The sequence below is a fragment of the Salmo salar genome, chromosome 20 (genome assembly GCF_965601325.2).
Source record: "Salmo salar chromosome 20, fSalSal1, whole genome shotgun sequence".
In the NCBI taxonomy this organism is placed as follows: domain Eukaryota; kingdom Metazoa; phylum Chordata; class Actinopteri; order Salmoniformes; family Salmonidae; genus Salmo; species Salmo salar.
The window spans coordinates 38821459-38846040 of record NC_138310.1 but is presented as its reverse complement, the minus strand read 5'-3'; positions in this window follow the sequence as shown (position 1 = coordinate 38846040).

Genomic DNA, 24582 nt, shown 5'->3' with positions numbered 1-24582 from the left:
GCTCACAGAAGTGTTTTAGGGAGCGTTTGACAGTGATGAGGAGTGGTCGTTTGACCGCGGACCCATAGCGGATGCAGGCAATGAGGCAGTGATCGCTGAGATCCTGGTTGAAAACAGCAGAGGTGTATTTGGAGGACAAGTTGGTCAGGATAATATCTATGAGGATTAATTAACTTGCTTTTATTTGTATGGCATGTTCAATGGAAACAAAGTTTAAAAACTCTGACGTGTTTCGGCTGCAAGATTCAAAGTAGATTCAGAACCCAATCCTGTGGTTCATTGCCCCTATGCTCAATTATATTCATTAATAACTTTAGTGAAGTGGGCAACATACCCAAAACCTTTGTGATTTACAAAACCCTAGCAGCATGGAAGGACTGTAGGAAATACCTTGGCATTTCCTCCTAGATATGCTCTCACTCGCCTATAGTATGCAACCCAGACTTGCCAAAAGCCCTGAGTGATGCCAACTTTCATCTTTGGCATCCTCTAGGGATCAGGACCTTTTCAGACCTGTTTCATCAGAACACAACTACACTGAAATCCTTTCAAGAGCTCTGCAGTGAATTCAATGTGCCAAGATACATTTTTTATATATATCTTGAAATTACACACGTAATTTCCTCATTCACTTCCAAGGAGAGGTTTAGAGCTCAGCTGAATGAAGTTGAGACCCTTCTTGCTACAGCACAGTCCATCAAAGGCAAATTCTCATATTTCTACAGACTCCTTTCTAGAATGTGGGCTACTCCTTTACTCCTTTGAAAGTCATCTGGGAAAAGGACCTTTGTCAGTGATGAGTTATGGGCGGATGTTTGTGACAGGGTATACTGCTCCTCTACTAATGTAAAAATGAAAGATTATAATTACAAATTTTTGTACACATTTTATCATACCTCAGTGAGATTCCATAGAATGAATACAGACATTTATCCTGCTTGTAAAAGATGTACCTCTGAAAGTGGAACCTATATGCATGTATTTTGGAGTTGTTTCGCGATTACCAGATTTTGGCAATCTATACATACTGCTGCACAAAAAATATTAAATGTACAGTTTGATATGACCCCATGTCACTATCTTCTTAATGCCCAGCAGGACTTTGTTCTTGATTTAGACAGAGAACATGTGTTTATGACTATCACATACTTCTAATTCCTCTCCTACATTTAAAATGTGGATTGAACAGATTGTTGACTTTCTTCCTTCTGGAAAGCTAACTTATGACCTCCACAACAGACATCCCAGGTTTGATAGACTCGTCTCCACTACTCGACTACATTTCAAATTGGACAGAGTGAATGGGGTAACTAAGGAAATATGTGTGTATATATATGGTGTGTAAGGTGCTGTAAAACAAATTATTTGCTTGTTGTCTCAGCTAAAGCTGGAAATAGCTAACATGATCACAGATAGTGCAGCTGCAAGTTTTTTTATTTTTTTATTTTATTATATTATTTATGTCTGCCACCTCTGGGAATGTGTTTTGTTTGTTGATTGAAAAACAAGAAAACTGAATCAAACTTTAAATTGAAAATGAAAAGTAATTTTGAGGTTTGCCTGAGTATTCGAGATGGAAGGGAGTTCCATGTGATCATGGCTCTGTATAATATTGTTCGTTGCCGTGAATTTGGACTGTGAAGAGACCCGTGGTGGCATGTCTTGTGGGGTATGTATGGGTGTCTGAGCTGTACGTTGTTTGATTATGCAGACACAGAAAATTCTCATAAAAAATAGAAGAGAAGCAGTTTATCTCTTGTCAACCCTCAACCAGGAAATACTGGCATGCATGTTGTTGATGTTAGTTCTGTATGTGCAGTTAAGGGCAAGGCGTGCTGCTCTGTTTTGAGCCAGGTGCAGCTTTGCTAGGTCTTTCTTTGCTGCACTTGACCATATTACCAGACAGTAATCAAGACGGGACAAGACCAGAGCCTGAACAACTAGTACAGTTGATTTTTATGTAAAAAAACACAGAACATATTTTTATAACAGACATAGGCTACCACTCCCCATCTTCACAACAACTTTGTTGACTGGACCATGATAATTAACCATCCACTGTTATGTAGAGAGAGAGAGAAAGACAGAGAGAGCGAGAGAGCAGAGCACTGTCTAGCTAAATGATGCTACCTTTTTTATGGTACTAATTACATCGGATGAAATCAACATGGCAATAGTTATTCACAAGCCATGTGGAGAGAAGGCTACATGTCAACTCACCAGTCCAATAGCAGCAGACAGTGGCTAAGGATCCTTTAAGGTGGTTAGTGGTGGAGAGCTGGTCCAACCTCTGCTGATCAGGCTCCTAGCATCACATCCTCTTCCTTTATTCTGCAATAACAATGATGATAACCATAACATAAGAATCGATACAGAGCACGTAACACAGATCTGAAGTGCACTGCACTCTACCTACATGTAGGCTACCAGTTGTATGAGAGGATGTCCTTTACTTGAGAGGGACACTGGTACTGCAGCTCACAACGCCAGGTAGCTATGGGGAAATGCTCTTTATGAAAGGGATCCTCCTCTTCCTCTGGGTAAAACTCTCTTCTCTTTCACTTTCTCTATCTTTCTATGTCTCTTTCTCTCTCTCTCTTCTCCCTCACTTTCTCTTTCTTTTTATCTCTCTCTGAGTTCTCTCTCTAGCTCCCTCTCTCTCGATTCTCTCTCTTGGTCTGCCTGTGTATGTCTGTAATTTTCACTGTGATTTTATCTCTTTCACACACACGCACGCACACACACACAAACAGACACACACGCACACACACAGCACTCTGGCCACACAAAGCTCCCCTGTGTGTTAATTGAGACGCAAAGAAGTGGAGAATAAAGAGCTGAGCGGTGAAAGGACAGGGACAATAGGGGCTGTGGGCCTTAGGAACAGACAGACAGGCCTCTCTGGAATCTGTTGGACAAATATTTCACATTTCCAAAAAGGACTGACCCCAATCCCCTTACTGCTATAACCCCTTCTCTTGGGGTTAAAGACACACACCTCATGGGGTTATACACACATACAATGTTCTAATCCCCACCCCTTTGCTCTGAGTCACAGAGTCCCGGCCAAAGCAACATTATATGGTTGGTTACACTAGTGACCATACCCCCCGTGCATCCGGCAAAGGCGGAGGTGTTGCTAACATTTACGATAGCAAATTTCAATTTACAAAAAAAAAACAATGACGTTTTCGCCTTTTGAGCTTCTAGTCATGAAATCTATGCAGCCTACTCAATCACTTTTTATAGCTACTGTTTACAGGCCTCCTGGGCCATATGCAGTGTTCCTCACTGAGTTCCCTGAATTCCTATCGGATCTTGTAGTCATAGTAGATAATATTCAAATTTTTGGTGACTTTAACATTCACATGGAAAAGTCCACAGACCCACTCCAAAAGGCTTTCGGAGCCATCATCGACTCAGTGGGTTTTGTCCAACATGTCTCTGGACCTACTCACTGCCACAGTCATACTCTGGACCTAGTTTTGTCCCATGGAATAAATGTTGTGGATCTTAATGTTTTTCCTCATAATCCTGGATTATCGGACCACCATTTTATTGCGTTTGCAATTGCAACAAATAATCTTCTCAGACCCCAACTGTTACGTTCCCCAGTTTCTGTGTTGTGGTTTGTGTATTATCATGTATGTATTTCAGGAAATGGATTCCTGAAATTCTCTACGAGCAGCTGATTGGTCAATCAACATTGATGATTTGAGAGCTGACCCCCCCCCCCCCCCCCTCGTCAGGACGCAGCTGTCTCCAATTAACAACCCCACGTAAAGCTATATAAGCCAGTGTTCTGTTGAAAGAGAGAGATGATTGCAGGGAGATATTTGCTGAGAGAGGAGGTTGATGGCAGAGGGTTATATATATGTTGGTTGTTTCTCAGAAAGAGAATTTGGTATGTACTTAGTTAGTTGTTGCTGAGAAACCTTATTATGTTCTGTGTTAGTTTGTTGCTCAGAGAGAGCTTCTTTAATGTCCTGAGGTTTTCTCAGTTTAGTTGTGAAATTGTTTGTTATTCTGTTTCCTTTGTTGCCAGGGGGGAAGGGGAAGGCACCTAGGGAGTGCTTAGGCAAGAGGCCCGCGGGCATACATTACCCGTAGTAGTTTACTGTCTATGCACACTAGGGAAAGACCTGGGCGGACCATCCCCTGTATTTTGGTTAGTGCACCAGGTGGTGCTAGTTAAGTAGTGGGTAGGCAGGTAAGGTAGGAGACGGGGCTTTGATATTTAGTTTCTTTGCTTTGGTTCCGTCCAGCCCCTTTTCCCCAACCTTACCGCATGAAGGAATAAATTCCCTGTTAACGGCATTCTCTGCCTATTTGTCATCCTTGCTCACACCTACACTTCCCTACCTTTTTCACACCACGGAGAGTTAAGTTGTAGCAGGGTGTTGCGTTCCCTCTTTCTAGAGGCGTGCGTAAGGAGCATTAAAAGTCGTGCTATAAATTCTCAGACAACCCAAAGATTCCTTGATGCCCTTCCAGACTCCCTCTACCTACCCAAGGACGTCAGAGGACAAAAATCAGTTAACATAAAGAAGTGAATGGCTGCAAACTTTCTACTTTTAAACTCGGACAAAACAGAGATGCTTGTTCTAGGTCCCAAGAAACAAAGAGATCTTCTGTTGAATCTGACAATTAATCTGGATGGTTGTACAGTCGTCTCAAATAAAACTGTGAAGGACCTCGGCGTGACTCTGGACCCTGATCTCTCTTTTGAAGAACATATCAAGACTGTTTCAAGGACAGCTTTTTTTCATCTACGTAACATTGCAAAAATCAGAAACTTTCTGTCCAAAAATGATGCAGAAAAATGTATCCATGCTTTTGTTACTTCTAGGCTGGACTACTGCACTGCTCTACTTTCCGGCTACCCGGATAAAGCACTAAACAAACTTCAGTTAGTGCTAAATACGGCTGCTAGAATCCTGACTAGAACCAAAAAATTTGATCATATTACTCCAGTGCTAGCCTCCCTACACTGGCTTCCTGTTAAGGCAAGGGCTGATTTCAAGGTTTTACTGCTAACCTACAAAGCATTACATGGGTTTGCTCCTACCTATCTTTCCGATTTGGTCCTGCCGTACATACCTACACGTACGCTACGGTCACAAGACGCAGGCCTCCTAATTGTCCCTAGAATTTCTAAGCAAACGGCTGGAGGTAGGGCTTTCTCCTATAGAGCTGGTGTTCTTCCATGCCGTCCATGGGAGGGGTGCGTCACTTGAGTGGGTTGAGTCACTGACGTGGTCTTCCTGTCTGGGTTGGTGCCCCCCCCCCTTGGGTTGTGCCATGGCGGAGATCTTTGTGGGCTATACTCGGCTTTGTCTTAGGACGGTAAGTTGGCTGTTGGAGACATCCCTCTAGTGGTGTGGGGGCTGTGCTTTGGCAAAGTGGGTGGGGTTATATCCTGCCTGTTTGGCCCTGTCCGGGGGTATCATCGGATGGGGCCACAGTGTCTTCTGATCCCTCCTGTCTCAGCCGCCAGTATTTATGCTGCAGTAGTTTATGTGTCGGGGGGCTAGGGTCAGTCTGTTACATCTGGAGTATTTCTCTTGTCTTATCCGGTGTCCTGTGTGAATTTAAATATGCTCTCTCTAATTCTCTCTTTCTCTCTTTTTTCTTTCTCTCGGAGGACCTGGGCCCTAGGACCATGCCTCAGGACTACCTGGCATGATGACTCCTTGCTGTCCGCAGTCCACCTGGCCGTGCTGCTGCTCCAGGTTCAACTGTTCTGCCTGCGGCTATGGAACCCTGACCTGTTCACCGGACGTGCTTGTTGCACCCTCGACAACTACTATGATTATTATTATTTGACCATGCTAGTCATTTATGAACATTTTAACATCTTGACCATGTTCTGTTATAATATCCACCCGGCACAGCCAGAAGAGGACTGGCCACCCCTCATAGCCTGGTTCCTCTCTAGGTTTCTTCCTAGGTTTTGGCCTTTCTATGGAGTTTTTCCTAGCCACCGTGCTTCTTTCACATGCATTGCTTGCTGTTTGGGGTTTTAGGCTGGGTTTCTGTACAGCACTTTGAGATATCAGCTGATGTACGAAGGGCTATATAAATACATTTGATTTGATTTGTACAGGCCGCGTGAGGTACACGAGGCCTGGGATGTTATCAGTGCTGTTTTTACAGTTTGTCAACAAAACAGATCATCCATAGGCTATGTAAATGTGACCAAGTAAAGACAAATAGCATATACCTGGTATACATATTCAGAAACTACAGTATTATTACTTTTATTATACTGGTACTGCCAGGCTTGAAGTAAGTGTCAGAAAGTATCCACAAAAATAATAAGGTAAATTCCATCTGAATCAGGACTGTAAAATAAAGCATTACTGACAAATTAACGTAGAGATATAGACTAGACAGACACAAGAGGTCCTCTACACCATCAGAATGACCATATCTCTGTGAACATCCAGATAAAGAACAGAGGATGTAAACAACAACCCAGCAGACTTGATTAGACCAATCATATGAAACACCTTCAGAGGAGAGAGGAGTTTGATCAGTTAGGATCAGAAAGACTCAATCATGGACACTCTTACTGACAGTTGTGGCTGCTTTGCGTGATGTATTGTTGTCTCTACCTTCTTGCCCTTTGTGCTGTTGTTTGTGCCCAATAATGTCTGTACCATGTTTTGTGCTGCTACCATGTTGTGTTGCTACCATGTTGTTGTCATGTTGTGTTGCTACCATGCTGTGTGGTCATGTGTTGCTGCCTTGCTATGTTGTTGTCTTAGGTCTCTCTTTAGGTAGTGTTGTGTTGTCTTTCTTGTCTGATGTGTGTTTTGTCCTATATTTATATATTATTTTTATTTTTAAACCCAGTCCCCGTCCCTGCAGGATGGGGTGTAGAGCTGATCAGAATAAGAATTGAACTTGAATCAAATCAAATCAAAAACTGACAAGCCTAGTTAAATAAAGGTTAAATATTCCAGTATGTGCTAGAAAAACAGTCCTGCAGCTTAGCATCTGCTGTATCTGACCACTTCTTTCTTATTGACCGAGTCACTGGTGCTTCCTGCTTTAGTTTTTGCTTGTAAGCAGGAATCAGGAGGAAAGAATTATGGTCAGATTTGCCAAATGGAGGGCGAGTGAGAACGTTGTACGTGTCTCTGTGTGTGGAGTAAAGGTTGTCTATAGTGAGCCCCTTGAGAGTCCACTGCTGACCAAGATGAAGTACTTCTGGAAACAGATCAAAGAGAATGTTCCTTTGACACTAGATCTGAATAGATCTCGTATAACGTATGTTTCACAAACTCCTGTCATAAACTCGGATACCTGCTGCGCCTCAAACGGTTGTTTCGGCTTGCTGTTTCCAAAGTTTTCTTTTGTTTTAATTTTGTGTCAGGAGTGTTTGTGTCAACACCTGCTACCAACTAGTCAGCTAACTAGCTATGAGGTGGCTATCCTTAGGAAGCAAATTTCAATTCTGCGCAAACTTATGGGGAAAACGCAAATTGGAACTTTTTCGTTCTCAACTCCTCTAGCTGAACGCAGCTCGGGCCTGACGGATGTATCCCCGCCTTGTCATCTGTCCCTATCCGAATGGCATGTGCTACCTGGAACTTGCCTGCCAAGGAAGTCATCTCATCTGCTTCTCCTCTTCCATCTTGTAGTGGAGTAGATGGAGAACAGCAAGAGGATTGTTCCAAACAGTGCAGGTCCCATGTCACAAGTCATGGAAACCCGAAGGCAGCGGCATGCTGCTAAGCAGACTGGAGTGTCTGTGGGATGTTAGAAGCAGATTGACAAAAGGAATAGCTTCGCCGCACTGGTGCCTGATCTCCCTGCTCCTTCATCGCTGGGATTGCCTGTGTCTGGAACAGCTGTGCTGACTCCAGCAGCGAATTCGTTGTCTAGTTTGGCTCTTTTCCCTCTCTCTGGATCTGACGGGGCACTGCCTGCTGTAGACCTATTGTCAGGAGCAGCAGGCGTATGCTATCCTTCTTCTCGTTGGACCGTGAAGGGTTCAACGAATTGTGTGAGGGTTAGGAATGGGCGGATTTCTCCATTCTGTTCTCCGGCTGTTGTATTGGGCAGTTCAATGGTGAGAAATGCCTCAGTCACTGGAGCAAAAACATTGTGCTATCCAGGAGCACGAGTACAGGACATCAATAAGCTGCTCCCAAACATGTTAGACCTGCAACAGGAAATTGAGTGTATCATAGTTCATGTGGAATTCAATGACATTATGAAGGGCAGCTCAGAACAGCTAAAGATGGATTTTAAAGAACTGATTGGGTCTCTGCTTGACACCAACAAATGTGGCATTGAATGTTTCCTCAGACTTTTAGCCCTCCATAACTGACAACAAGACTATTGCTGTCACGTCCTGACCCTTGTAAGAGGTCATTTGCCATAGTAGAGCGGTCAGGGCGTGACAGGTGGTTGTGTTGGGTGGTTTGGGGTTTTCTGTTTATAGGTGGGTTTTTTCTAGTATTCTATATCTATGTTTTGTTTTCCAGGTTTTGGCCGGGTATGGTTTCCAATCAGAGGCAGGTGTCTTTCGTTGTCTCTGTTTGGAAGCCATACTTAGGCAGCCTGTTTCCCTTTGGGGTTTGTGGGTAGTTGTTTTCCATTTTGTCTGAGTACCTTACGGAACTGTTGGCTGTCATTTCGTTATTTTGTTTAAGTGTTCTCATCAAATAAAGTAAGAATGAGCACTCTACACGCTGCGCCTTGGTCCCCTTTCATCGACCGCTGTGACAGAACTACCCACCACCAATGGACCAAGCAGCGTGCATTCTCGAGGAGTAAGAGCAGGACCAAGCAGTGTGGTTCAGAGGAGTGGACCTGGGAGGAGATCTTAGATGGGGCAGGACCCTGGACAAGCCCTGGGGAGTATCGCCGACCGCAGTGGGAGATTGAGGCAGCGAAGGCAGAACGACGATACTGGGAGGAACGGCTAGGCAGGCAAGAAGAGGCTGAGAGGCAGCGGCAAAAAAAATTGGGGGGGGCACACGGGTAGATTGGCGAAGGCGAGGTTAGGACCTGAGCCAACTCCCCGTGCTTACCGTGGGGAGCGAGTGACGGTAGAAGCACCGTGTTATGCGGTGGTGTGCACGGTGTCGCCCATGCGCACTCACAGCCCGGTGCGCTTGGTGCAAGCTCCTCACCGTTGCCATGCTAGAGTTGGCCGGCAGCCAGGGAGAAGTGCACCGGTTCAACGTATCTGGTCTCCAGTGCGTCTCTTCGGCCCAGGTTATCCTGCACCTGCTCTACGCACGGTACCTACCATTAACCAGCACGGCCCAGTTTGTCCTGTACCAGCGCTCCGCCCTTGCCGGGCTATAATCAACATCGAGCCAGGATGGGTTGTGCTAGCCCTAAGCGCCAGACCTCCAGTGCGCCTCCAAGGCCCAGTGTACCCTGTGCCTGCTCCGCACACTCTCCCTCCAGTGCGCCACCATAGCCCAGTACGTCCTGTGCCTGCTCCGCGCACTCTCCCTCCAGTGCGCCACCATAGCCCAGTACGTCCTGTGCCTGCTTCTCGCACTCTTCCTCCAGTACGCCGCCATAGCCCAGTACGGCCGGTGCTGGCTTTGAGCACGCGGTCCTAAGTGCGTCTCCCCAGTCTGGTGAGACCGGTTCCAGCTCCCCGTAGGAAGCCTCCAGTGATGATCAATGGTCCGAAGCCTCCAGCGATAATCCATGGCACAAAGCCTCCAGTGATGATCCATGGCCCGGAGCCTGTAGTGTTAATCCATGGCACGAAGCCTCCAGTGATGATCCATGGCCCGGAGCCTGTAGGGATGATCCATGGCACAAAGCCTCCAGTGATGATCCATGGCCCGGAGCCTGTAGCGAAGGTCCCCGGTCCGGAACCTACAGAGACGCTCTCCAGTCCGGAGCCTCCAGTGACGCTCTCCAGCCCGGAGCCTCCAGCGACGCTCCTCAGCCCGGGGCCTTCAGCGGCGGTCAGCAGCCCAGAGTCTTCAGCGGCGATCTGCAGCCCAGAGTCTTCAGCGGCGGTCTGCAGCCCAGAGTCTTCAGCGGCGGTCTGCAGCCCAGAGTCTTCAGCGGCGGTCTGCAGCCCAGAGTCTTCAGCGGCGGTCTGCAGCCCAGAGTCTTCAGCGGCGGTCTGCAGCCCAGAGCCTCCAGCGGCGGTCTGCAGCCCAGAGCCTCCAGCGGCGGTCTGCAGCCCAGAGCCTCCAGCGGCTGCCTGCAGCCCAGAGCCTCCAGCGGCTGCCTGCAGCCCAGAGCCTCCAGCGGCTGCCTGCAGCCCAGAGCCCCCAGCGGTGGCCTGCAGCCCAGAGCCCCCAGCGGCGGCCTGCAGCCCAGATCCTCCAGCGGCGGCCTGCAGCCCAGATCCTCCAGCGGCGGCCTGCAGCCCAGATCCTCAAGCGGCGGCCTGCAGCCCAGATCCTCCAGCGGCGGCCTGCAGCCCAGATCCTCCAGCGGCGGCCTGCAGCCCAGATCCTCCAGCGGCGGCCTGCAGCCCAGATCCTCCAGCGGTGGCCTGCAGCACAGAGCTTCCGGTAAGGATCTACAGTCTGATTCCTCCCATAATGATCCACAGGCCAGGGTTACAGAAGCGGAGGGATCTGCGGGCAGAACGGGGGTTACGCCCTGATCCGGAGCCACCTCCGTTGCTGGAGTATCGGAGGCAGAGGAAGGGTCTGGGTGTAGCGCATGAGCCGCCATAGACGTTTGTCACCATCCCTTCCCTCCCTTTGTGTTTGGGGTTGTTTTTGTTGGGTTTTTGTTTGGGTGTAGTCGGGGTCTGCACCTTTGGGGGGGGGGGGGGTACTGTCACATCCTGACCCTTGTAGGAGGTCATTTGCCATAGTAGAGCGGTCAGGGCGTGACAGGTGGTTGTGTTGGGTGGTTTGGGGTTTTCTGTTTATAGGTGGGGTTTTTCTAGTATTCTATTTCTATGTTTTGTTTTCCAGGTTTTGGCCGGGTATGGTTTCCAATCAGAGGCAGGTGTCTTTCGTTTTCTCTGATTGGAAGCCATACTTAGGCAGCCTGTTTTCCTTTGGGGTTTGTGGGTAGTTGTTTTCCGTTTTTGTCTGAGTACCTTACGGAACTGTTGGCTGTCATTTCGTTATTTTGTTTAAGCGCCTTGGTCCCCTTTCATCGACCACTGGGACAATTGCAGCTCTATGGGTGTAACATTTATTGACAATTTTGATATACCTTTTGGAAACAAAGCTTGTTTTATAATGAGGATGGTATCCACCCAAATCATTTGGGTTTCTGGATCGTTTCAAAGCATTATGAGGCTGAGTTTATGAAGCCATTATGAAGCCCAGCTCAGTTAATCCCTACCATTGTGTTGCTGAGTTTTATACGGCTTCAACAAATGTACATTATCCCAGGGGTGTTAAAAGACACAACATAAGTAACCTAATTTATGTCCCTCTAACTTCCCTGAATGCCTCTGCTGATCCTACAGCTATTGTACACAGTAATCATGTGCCTATGAACCAGAGTTATACTGTTAGCACTGAGGCGGTGTGCCTTAGTAGGAAGTCCACTCTGTGCAGCTCACCCCGCACTAACATAAATAACATTAACGTGTCTACTTCTGCTAAGCTTCCAAGTAAAGCAATGAATACAATCAAGCATCCCAGAAAAGTGCTAAATATAGCCCATGTTAACATATGTAGCTTAAGAAACTAGGTTCATACAATTAATTACTTGCTAGTAACAGATGACATTCATATTCTGAAAATCTCTGAAACTCACTTAGATAATACCTTTGATAATACAGTAGTATCAATACATGGTTATAACATCTACAGAAAAGATAGAAATGCCAAAGGTGGAGGTGTTATCGTTTATATTCAGAACCACATTCCTGTAAAGCTTAGAGAGGCTCTCATGTTAAATACTGTTGAACTAATATTCAACAGGTTCATCTGCCTCACCTAAAGTCCATTCTGGTGGGATGCTGCTATAGACCACCAAGTGCTAACAGTCATTATCTGGATAATATGTGTGAAATGCTTGATAATGTATGTGATATCAACAGAGAGGTATATTTCCTGGGTGATTTAAATAGCGACAGGCTTTCATCAAGCTGCCCACTCAAGTAAAAGCTTCAAACTGTAACTAGTGCTTGCAATCTGGTTCAGGCTATCACAGGGGCGAAAATCTGATATCAACTTTGGAGGGGACAATTACATTAAATTTTCTCAAGAGCAATTCCTGAGGGGGACACCAAAAGTAGTGCTGTAACACATAGCCTACGTTTAATATGGTAAATGTATATTGAGGAACCAAAGAAATAAGGTGTTTGCCGTACTCCTAACTACCGGTACCCAAAACTACACAACTAATCACAACAGCAATACCATTGCCTTTAACAAATCTTAGTTCAGTCACCAGTTTAAGTTGAGAGTGGGGGTATCCATGGCATTTTCCAATTATGTTCCTATTTTACAAGTCAAAAAAATTGAGAACCTTTCATAATGTTGCCAAACAAAGACTCAACAAACTTACCTGAGACTCCCTGTCTCTGCCAGTCTGTCCCTGGATATCTGTCCCCAACTCTGCTGTCTGTGTGCCATATGTTTCCTGCTCTGCCTAATGACATCATTGTGAAACATTCCATTAGCATTTCACTTCTTTCTTATGAACATTTTATCAACTAGTCTGAGATATAGGCTACTAGGGTTCTTACTTTGCGTTTTGGTGTACTGAAAAATACTCTGATGTCCGTCTTTTTTCTGCCATTTTTCTGCCATTTTTCTACCTGGTTGGCTACACACACACAGTATGTAGGTTATTTACAGTAGGAGATGGGCTTCTATCATCTTATCTTCTATCATTCTATTTGGGCTTCGATCTAAAAGGTAGCTAGCAAATGTGAAACGGATTGCAGTGACAAGAGTTGACAGCTGTATGAGTTCACCATTTACACAACATATGCTGCAACCTTTTGTAATTTTAATCGTTTGTTTCATATTGGCTGGCTTCTAACAATAGCTGAATTTGCAAAGCTAGCGAGCACCAATTCAGTGGTGTTTGCTATAATCTTTGCTACCCGGGTTAAATAAAGGTGAAATAAAATAAATAAATAAAAGTTCCCTTGCGACAATTTAGCTTTTGCAACGAGACCATTAAATATATTTAAAACAATGGTAGAAGAGAGTGTAGTTCTGTTCAGTTTGGGCTTCAGTTTATCGCTAACCTTATCACAGGGACTTTGAAGCCCTAACTTACATGCATGCTGATCTTGGAATAAATTGACGATAGCAAAGATTGCATCTTTGATGACGCCACATAAATGGAATAGGTACTAGCTAGCTTAATAGTTAATATTTGCGCGCTAGCTCTGCATATTCAGCTAGTGTGTGTGCGCGATTGACTGGATTAACCTCACGTCAGTTAAGTGCATTGAGTGTCTTTCAGACAGTAGATAAGACCTCTCTGTTACGGAGCAAGCTAAGGAACTGGCAGTGGATCAAACCATTGTGAGGCAAAGGGTGGGGGGGTTGCAATCTTTTGAAACTTAGAAACGTGCTATTAAGTGTCTATAATCAGCACAATTGCTTTCATTGCGTATTATTAATATTATTTAAATTACATAGTTATGTTTCAGTGATATATTGGGGGGGACAAATCATATTTTTCCCAGGATGGGGGGGTCATGTCCCCCCCGTCCCCCCTGGGATTTCCGCCCCTGGGTTATCAATCATTCTACCAGGGTAGTTACAAACAGCAGAGGAATTAAATTATCAACATGTATTGATCACATCTTTACTAACGCTGCAGAAAGCAGTATCCAAATCCATTGGATGTAGGGATTACAATATAGTGGCCATATCTAGGAAAACCAAAGTTTCAAAGGCTGGGCCTAATATAGTGTATAAGAAGTCATACAAAAGGTTTTGTAGTGATTCTATGTTGATGTTGTCACGTCCTGACCAGTAATAGGGGTTATTTGTTATTGTAGTTTGGTCAGGACGTGGCAGGGGGTATTTGTTTCATGTGGTTCGGGGGTTATGTGTATGTAGAGGGGTGTTTTATTTATGTGTTCCGGGGTTTTGGTGTATGTTCTTGTTTTGGTATTCTAGGTTTTTCTAGTTTGTATATTTCTTTGTTGGTCTGTGTGGCTCTCGATCAGGAACAGCTGTACATCGTTGTTCCTGATTGAGAGTCATATATAGGGAGCTTGTTTTCACCTGGTTGTTTATGGGTAGTTGTATTTGCACTGCTGTTGTTTAGCCTGCAAATCTGTTAGCTGTCGTTCTGATTGTTTTTCCCATGTTTGCTATAATAAATATAATTATGAGCACGCAACCCGCTGTGCCTTGGTCTCTACATTACGACACCGTGACAGATGTAAATAATATTTGTTTGTCTGTGATGTGTAATGAGGCACAACCAGATGCTGCACTTGACACATTTATGAAATTGTTTATTCCAGTTACTAGTAAGCAAGCACCCATTAAGAAAATGACTGTAAAACTTTGAAATCCCTGTGGATTGATGAGGAATGTAAAAATATTATGGTTGCGAAGGATGAGGCATAAGGAATGGCAAATAAGTCTGGCGGAACAACCAATTGGCAAACGTACTGCAAATTGAGAAATCATGTGAATAAACTGAATAAAAAGAACTATACTATGAAACAAATATAAAGAATGATAATAAAAAGCTTTGGAGCACCTTAAATTACATTTTGGGCAAAAAGGCAAACTCAGCTCCATCATTCATTGAATCAGAAGGCTCATTCATTACAAAACCCACTGATATTGCCAACTACTTTAATGACTTTTTCATTGGCAAGATTAGCAAATTTAGGCATGTCATGCCGGCAACAAACGCTGGCACTACACATCCAAGTATAATGTATTAAATTATGAAAGACAAGCATTGTAATTTTGGATTTCGTGAAGTTATTGTTGAAGAAGTGAAAAACAAATGATAGAGGACAATATTGCCACTCCTATTTGCCATAATTCTGCTACCCAAGAATAGTAAAGCCCCCTTTACTGGCTCAAATAGCTGATCAATCAACCTGTTACCAACCCTTAGAAAACATTTGGAAAAAAAATTGTTTACCAGATACAATGCTGTTTTACTGTGAACAAGTTGACAACAGACTTTAAGCACACTTATAAGGAAGGGCATTCAACAAGCATGGCACTTCCACAAATGACTGATGATTGGCTGAGAGAAATTGATGATAAGAAGATTGTGGGAGCTGTTTTGTTAGACTTCAGTACGGCTTTTGACATTATCAATCATAGTCTGCTGATGGAAAAACGTATGTGTTATGGCTTTACACACCCTGCTATATTGTTATTACCTGTCCAACAGAGCACAGAGGGTGTTCTTTAATGGAAGTCTCTCCAACATAATCCAAGTAGAATCAGGAATTCCCCAGGGCAGCGGTCTAGGTCACTTATTTAACTTATTTAAGTTGAGGTGACTAAACTGCTTGGAGAAACCCTGGATTGTAAACTGTCATGGACAAAACATGTTGATACAACAGTAGCAAAGATGGGGAGAAGTCTGTCCATATTAAAGTGCTCCTCTGCCTTTTAAACAACACTATCAACAAGGCAGGGGTCCTAAAGGCTCTAGTTTTGTCACACCTGGACTCCAGTTCAGCCCTGTGGTCAGATGCCACAAAGAAGGACCTCAGAAACTTACGATTGGCTCAGAACAGGGTAGCAGGGCTGGCACTTAAATGTACACGGAGAGCTAACATAAATAAAATGCATGTAAATCTCTCATGGCTCAAAGTGGAGGAGAGATTGACTTCATCTATACTTGTTTTGTAGGAAGTGTTGACATGCTGAATGCATCGAGTTGTCTGTTTAACTTCTAAGGTGTATTTGTATCTGTTTTTTAAATCTGATTCTACTGCTTGCATCAGTTACCTGATGCGGAATAGAGTTCCATGTAGCCATGGTTCTATGTAGTACTGTGTGCCTCCCATAGTCTGTTCTTGACTTGGGGATTGCGAAGAGACCATGGCATGTCTTGTGTGGTATACACGGGTGTCTGAGCTGTGTGTTAGTTGTTTATTTAAGGATTGGCGTTCCGTCAACGGGACAGTTGTAAATCATGCAGCACGTTATATCAAGATCGCAGATCTTAGAGTAACAACAAATGTCGGTACATAGAAGTGTCTTATATCGGCTGAAAGCTTAAATTCCTGTTAATATAACTGCACTGTCCAATTCACTGTAGCTATTACTGCGACAAAAATGCCATGATATTGTTTGAGAAGAGCTCCTAACAACAAAACACTTATTTCAACGCGATAGGTTTGATAAATTCACTTCTGAAGGTGAAATGTGTACTTACATTCTGAAATCTTGCTCTGATTTAGCATCCAAAGGTTCCCAGACATAACATGAAGTGTCGTTTTGTTAGATAAAATCCTTTTTCATATCCTAAAAAGGTCCATTTAGCATGTGCGATCGATTTTGTATTTCTACTCGTTCAATTTGCAAAGAAAGGAATCTGTGAAAATCTCACCCTAAACGTTTTTTGAACGAGTCAAATCACGTCCGTATGTATTCCTCAGAGATCCTAGAAGGTAACAAGACTTCACTATTTCATTAGGGCTGTAGTATATCTTATAGGAGACCATATTTGTTCAGAGAGCGACGCCTTCATGGCACAACGATGAAGCAGGCAGCCATCACTTAAAGGACTGTATCTTTGTCAAATAAGCACCAATCGGGGTCAAACAAAGCTAGCTAGATAGCCAATGAGCTTGGCTTTACAGGGGTATCCGGAAACCCCATCTCAAAATGTAGGTGCTAACCTTTTGCGACAGCATGCCTTTTCCTTTCGGACACAAAGTATAAGAAAATTCAGAGTTATGAAGTTATGAAAACTGGTTGTTTTGCAAATGTTGAACTTATAATATGGCTACTAATACTTAGAAAGCTAATTCAAAGCTTCCTCACCAAGATTTGACGATATTCTTGCAGAAAAAATTAATATGAATGCGAATGTCTATTTCACGATTTGCCCAAATGTACCTGGGGACTTGACACTAAACGTCTTGCTGTTCAATAATTTTTTTAAGTTATCCATTCGAAACTTTGCACATACACTGCTGCCATCTTGTGGACACTATCGGAATTACAACCAGAGTGATGGCTATAACTATGACCTTTCTCTTGCATTTCAAAGATACTGGTAGAAAAAGACAGATTGTTTTTTTTCTTTGTATTTTCTTCTACCAGATCTATTGTGTTATATTCTCCTACATTCAATTCACATTTCCACAAACTTCAAAGTGTTTCCTTTCAAATGGTACCAAGAACATGCTTGCTTCAGGGCCTGAACTACAGGCAGTTAGATTTGCGTGTCTCATTTAGGAAAGAATTGAAAAAAAGGGGGCTATCCCTAAGAAGATTTTTGGAACAGCAGGGACTTCAAAGACACACACACAGGCACAGACACACATAGCTAATTTCCCCCGAACATCGGACACCCCTAACTTCAGACACTCTCTAGCGGTTAGAGGATTAAATCACCTCAAGTTCAACATTTAAATGGACTGGAAAATAACAGTAAGTTTTGTGACTAAAGAAACCCTTCTAGCTAGCTGACCATCAATTTTCTATTGCAAAATTAGGTTTTGTGAGTTTTCAAAAAAGTTAAATACATACACATTTTGTGGGACACGCTCTGTATTGTAAAATTTGACTGTGCAACAGACCACACATCATTTAATATCCAACTTTTTACCTCTGAAATATAGGATTTCAGGCAAGTATATATATTTTTTTTACCGAAAGACTAGCCAACTAGTCAACTATCTAGTAAACACTTCGGATACGAGGTTGGTGCCTCTTTTTTTAAACATAATTAAACGGATATATCTTGTAATTGAACAAAATAGTAAGGTGGCCAATAACTGGGGACCGTATGCTGATAATACGCGACTTATTTTTTTTGCTAAACCACTTATCAAAAAGCTGATAGTAGTAGTATTTCCACTGAAATGTCAAACATGCTAATTACTAACCCGTTAGCTAACATTTTAACGACACCAATAATCCCAAAACATTGATGGCTTGATCACAAGATAACACTGTTGAAGGTAATATATTTTTTTAAATAAATCAAATCAAATTGTACTTGTCACATGCGCCGAATACAACAGGTTACAGTGAAATGCTTATTTACAAGCTCTTAACCAACAACGTAGTTGAATATGCCGAATATGCCGATAGTACGGGGTGCTACGCTACACATGATAAGACACTCACTATTCACACACATATACATAAATGTTGTATTGTAAATATGTGATAGTTGAGTAGTGGCCTAAAGGAACATTCTAAATGTATTGGGTAAAGGTTTATGAATTGTAATGTCATGTAATATTTGAAGTTGTATATAACTGCCTTAATGTTGAAAGAGTAGCTGCTAATAGGGATCCTTAACAAATACAAATACAAATGTTCTTTCAGTGTTTCCCAAATAAACATTTAGTAGCCCCCACCCCCTAACTCTGCTACCACTGCTGGAAAGAAACTCCTAGGGGAAGCACTGGTTTTGTGCCCTGTTTGTGATGGAAGAGAAAAGTCAAGTCTGTTATTCTGGCCTACATGTGTATACACACACACACACACACACACACACACACACACACACACACACACACACACACACACACACACACACACACACACACACACACACACACACACACACACACACACACACACACACTCTCTGTCACGTCCTGACCAGCAGATGGAGCTGTTGTAGTAGTTTTGGGGTCAGGACGTGGCAGTCTTGTGTGTGTGGGGAATTGTTCTGTGTTGAGCCTATGCTTTGCCAGACTGTTGGTTGTTCGTTCAGTCTCGTGAGTTCTTTGTTATTTTGGGTGTTCATTTTTGATAGTTAATAAAAGTCAAGATGAGCCTGCACATACCTGCTGCGTTTTGGTCCTCTTCTCTCCAGTACAACATTTTTAAGGATGAGTACGACTTATATTATGACAGAATTCCCCACCAACAAAGGACCAAGCAGCGGAAGAAGGCTGGCGAGGTAAGGGAGACCGAGAGGCACCCCCAATAATTTTTTAGGGGGGGGGCACAAGGGCTGTTTGACGGGGCAAGAGCTGCCCGCCAGTCAACAGTCGCCAGAGCTGCCCGCCAGTCAACAGTCATCATCAGAGCTGCCCGCCAGTCAACAGTCGTCATCAGAGCTGCCCGCCAGTCAACAGTCGTCATCAGAGCTGCCCGCCAGTCAACAGTCGTCATCAGAGCTGCCCGCCAGTCAACAGTCGTCATCAGAGCTGCCCGCCAGTCAACAGTCGTCGTCAGAGCTGCCCGCCAGTCAACAGTCGTCAGAGCTGCCCGCCAGTCAACAGTTGTCAGAGCTGCCCGCCAGTCAACAGTCGTCAGAGCTGCCCGCCAGTCAACAGTCGCCAGAGAAGTCAGACTGCGCTGAACTGCCGGAGTGGCCAGACTGCGCTGAACTGCCGGAGTGGCCAGACTGCGCTGAACTGCCGGAGTGGCCAGACTGCGCTGAACTGCCGGAGTGGCCAGACTGCGCTGAACTGCCGGAGCTGCCCGCCAGTCAACAGTCGTCGGAGCTGCCCGCCAGTCAACAGTCGTCGGAGCTGCCCGCCAGTCAACAGTCGTCGGAGCTGCCCGCCAGTCAACAGTCGTCGGAGCTGCCCGCCAGTCAACAGTCGTCAGAGCGGCCAGACTGCGCTGAACTGCCGGAGCGGCCAGACTGCGCTGAACTGCCGGAGCGGCCAGACTGCGCTGAACTGCCGGAGCGACCAGACTGCGCTGAACTGCCGGAGCGGCCAGACTGCGCTGAACTGCCGGAGCGGCCAGACTGCGCTGAACTGCCGGAGCGGCCAGCCTGCCCTCCGGCCCAGCCCGAGGGGCCAGCCTGTCCCCCGGCCCAGCCCGAGGGGCCCTCCTGCCCCCCGGCCCAGCCCGAGGGGCCCTCCTGTCCCCCGGCCCAGCCCGAGGGGCCCTCCTGTCCCCCGGCCCAGCCCGAGGGGCCCTCCTGTCCCCCGGCCCAGCCCGAGGGGTCCATCTGCCTGGCGCAGCTGTCGGCGCAACCGAAGTGGGCGACGCCGAGGGTGGAGCAAGGTCCACATCCTGCACCTGAGCCACCTCCAGGATAGGTGGGTTGGGGAGGGAGGGTGTAGCACAGTGCCGTCGTTGACGGCAGCCACCCTCCCTTCCCTCCCTTATTGTTTAGGGGTTATTGTTTATGGGTTTTGTTGGGGATTTTGTTTGTTGGTGTTTTTTTGTTGTTAGGTGCATTCCGGGGTCTGCACCTTGAGGGGGGGGGGGTACTGTCACGTCCTGACCAGCAGATGGAGCTGTTGTAGTAGTTTTGGGGTCAGGACGTGGCAGTCTTGTGTGTGTGTGTGATTGTTCTGTGTTGGTCTTGTGACTCCTGATCAGGAACAGCTGGGGATCGTTGTTCCTGATTGGGAGTCATATATGTAGGAGTATGTTTGTCACTTGGTTTTGTGGGTAGTTGTTTTTGCACTGCGTGTTGTGTGCCTGCAAAACTGTTCCTGTCTTTGTGAGTACCGTTTATTGTTTTCCCTGTGGATGCTTTACTTGTGTTTGGAATTAAACTATGAGTATCCACATTCCCGCTGCGCCTTGGTCCATTCTTGAAGACAAGTGTGACACACACACACACACACACACACACACACACACACACACACACACTATCCCCAGGGCGCCGAATAAGTTACCATGACGCTGTACACATGGAGAGAGGCGTTTTCACACCGCTGTAATTACTCCGGGGAGCACACACACACCAAATAAAATCACTTGGACGAGATATCACTAGTGACACATTCATTGTACCAAGTAAGTCCAATAATCAGTATCCTATCCATGATGCATCATCAAAGCAGAAGTGTTAGGTAGTGAGTTCCAGCCAGGCCAATGAAAACAGATTCAAGAAGATGATATTCTACATTACATTTAGCATGCACATGTTCTATTAAACTCTATGGTCTCTACCTCATCATGCATCTCTTTGGGGCATCTTTTTGAATAAATGCAATGATCTACAAAATAGAAAAAAGAAAAAAGATTAATAAGTTATGAAGTGCCTTGAATCCAGGACGAAGCCGACGTTTGGCCCCTTACGTTCTTTGAACAGTGACAAGAGCCATTTCCGCTGCATTGTGTCTCATCTATTATCTAATCTGAACACTTCAAAGCAGCTTTTATCCAAGACATGTCAGAGAAATGTTTAATGTGCTCTGACTGATGAAGCATCAAAGGCAAAGGAAACAGCCGACAGTTTGCCAAACAGACACACAATAGTACACACAGTCTGCTGGACCATTTCCCTCTACGTCACACAACAGTATAGGCTACCTAGGTTTTAGTGTTTATAGTAGTCCTATTCACCGCAGTGGCTATGTATTTATAACGGGGTGGATCAGAAGCATCTTTTTAACCCCCAGACCTAACAACTAAGCGTTTAGCTCAGCAGGATGAATAAGGCATTCTTAGATTTCTCAGACAACCCATGTTTGCTACCAGGGTAGTTGCACATTCTTGTTCACAAACCAGGTATAAAGACCACACAAATAATTTACCCCGTCCATCCTCATTCCTGATTCCACATTAGGTAGGTTTGAATCAAATATTCCCTTCGTCATATTTTACACACACAGTCTCCCTCCACATTAGAGCATCAGCCTAATCAGTAATGCTCAGTTAATCTTCGTTATCTAAGGCACAGTGTGCCTCAAGTCAATGCTATTACATAGGCCTAACTTCTGGCGTTTGCTAAATTCCCAGTAGTGTATAGGCAACCAACCAGCCAGAAGCGGTGTCATCTAGACATAAGCATCGTGAGAATGCATTCCCCAGAATATTGCTATTCAATTTACGTAGGCTATATAAGCCTGTCGGACAACCTGTCATCTATGCACTTGCATAAGACAACGAAACACCCATATCCCCTTACCTTTCTGACTGGACTACATGCAGACGGCGATTCAACGAGCGTATGGACAAAATCGCCGAAATAATTAATTTCGGAGGACAACTCCTTTCCCCTGTAGCGTTGTCACATATGACTATTGCCACTTCGCTTCCCCACCAGCTAGCTCGCAACATAGGAATCCCAATGAGTGACAGTTTCTGTTCAGAATTATGTTCGGCATGGGGTGTTACCTGTGATCTCTTTAACCAATGGGAACTGTGCATAAAACACGATCGCGGAACGAGTTGTCACTTGTTACCACAGCCACAAAGTCAAAATGGTCTAAATCCCAAACATTCATGAAGACAAAATTCATGAAATTCATGAAAATTTGCTTTTTGGTCTTAATTAAAGGTTAGGCTTAGGCATAAGGTTAGCAGTGTGGTTAATGTTAGGGTTAAGGTTGGGGTTAGGTTTAAAATCTGATTTCAAGAAAAGAAATTGTTGAAATAGGCGGGGTTTAGGCATTTGTGGCTGTAGTAACAAGTGATGACCAGGAAGCTGGCTGGAATGCAAGCTCATGGATAAATTAAGCACCACGGGAGCTCTCCATGGTACTACAGAACTTGCCCAAAGGAGTAAAAGTGTGATGGTAGGCTATAGGTAGGTATTCACCATCAGGTTGGTTAGGCTACCATATCATAACACTTGTCTTGGCATTATTATTCACTATTATCTAATGTATGGCTTTTTGTTTTCTCAAATAAAAAATATTGCAATTAAACTGTGTAACACCCTGTCCTAGTTGTTTCATTTATCTGTAGCAACCTATCTGACAGAAGTGATCAGCTGAAAACAAACACACATATTGTAAACACTATTCAAGAAACTTACAGTCATCAGCTTTCATCAAGAAAGAAAAGATTTCAGAGGGGTGCCATAGTGATCGCTGTGTATAAAGACATCTCAGCCCTGCTGGATGTAGATCTATCACAGCTGGAGGCTCCCATCACTGACAGCCAAAGCACAGCCTGCACCATCAAGGCTGTGACGTCATCCCTGGTAAGAAATGGTGCCTATCTGGCTAGCCAGGCGACAGAAGTCCAGAAAGGGACTGGGAGCACGATACCTCAGGAGACCAGCTCCGGGGGCACTGGAGAAATTGCAGAGGCAGCAGTACAGAGCCAAATGACACCCATTAAGATTTTTCTTATTTTATAGCTACATACAGTTGAAGTCGGAAGTTTACATACACCTTAGCCAAATACATTTAAACTCAGTTTTTCACAATTCCTGACATTTAATCCAAGTACAAATTCCCTGTCTTTGGTCAGTTAGAATCACCACTTTATTTTAAGAATGTGAAATGTCAGAATAATAGTAGAGAGAATTATTTATTTCAGCTTGTATTTCTTTCATCACATTCCCAGTGGGTCAGAAGTTTACATACACAATTAGTATTTGGTGGCATTGCCTTTAAATTGTTGAACTTTGGTCAAACGTTTCAGGTAGCCTTCCACAAGCTTCCCACAATAAGTTGGGTGAATTTTGGCCCATTCCTCCTGACAGAGCTGGTGTAACTGAGTCAGGTTTCTAGGCCTCCTTGCTCGCACATGCTTTTTCAGTTCTGCCCACACATTTTCTATAGGATTGAGGTCAGGGCTTTGTGATGGCCACTCCAATACATTGACTTTGTCATCCTTAAGCCATTTTGCCACAACTTTGGAAGTATGCTTGGGGTCATTGTCCATTTGGAAGACCCATTTGGGACCAAGCTTTAATATCCTGACTGATGTCTTGAGATGTTGCTTCAATATATCCACATAATTATCCTCCCTCATGATGCCACCTATTTTGTGAAGTGCACCAGTTGCGTCTCCTTCCTGAGCGGTATGACGGCTGCGTGGTCCCATGGTGTTTATACTTGCATACTATTGTTTGTACAGATGAACGTGGTACCTTCAGGCATTTGGAAATTGCTCCCAAGGATGAACCAGCCTTGTGGAGGTCTACAATAAAAAATGTTTAGGTCTTGGCAGATTTTTTTCTATTTTCCCATGATGTCAAGCAAAGAGGCACTGAGTTTGAAGGTAGGCCTTGAAATACATCCACAGGTACACCTCCAATTGACTCAAATGATGTCAATTAGCCTATCAGAAGCTTCTAAAGCCATGACATCATTTTCTGGAATTTTCCAAGCTGTTTAAAGGCACAGTCAACTTAGTGTATGTAAACTTCTGACCCACTGGAATTGTGATACAGTGAATTATAAGTGAAATAATCTGTCTGTAAACAATTGTTGGAAAAATTACTTGTTTCATGCACAAAGTAGATGTCCTAACCGACTTGCCAAAACTATAGTTTGTTAACAAGAAATTTGTGGAGTGGTTGAAAAACAAGTTTTAATGACAGGAAAGACTTTTGTCAAGGCATTACAGTAACATAAATACAAACAATTTAAATAACAATTAGCTCTCTAAAAGAATATATTAATTACACTGATATCAACACCATTAAAAGTAAACAAACAATGGCTTTGGATATGGTTGATGTGGTTGTACCATGTAGTACAGTCATATAGCATTCATGTATACAGTAAAAAAATACATGAAAGAAAAGCTTGAAACACTGCCGATTCACAAGAATAATAACGATGATAATAGTCACAATTATCTTAAAAAA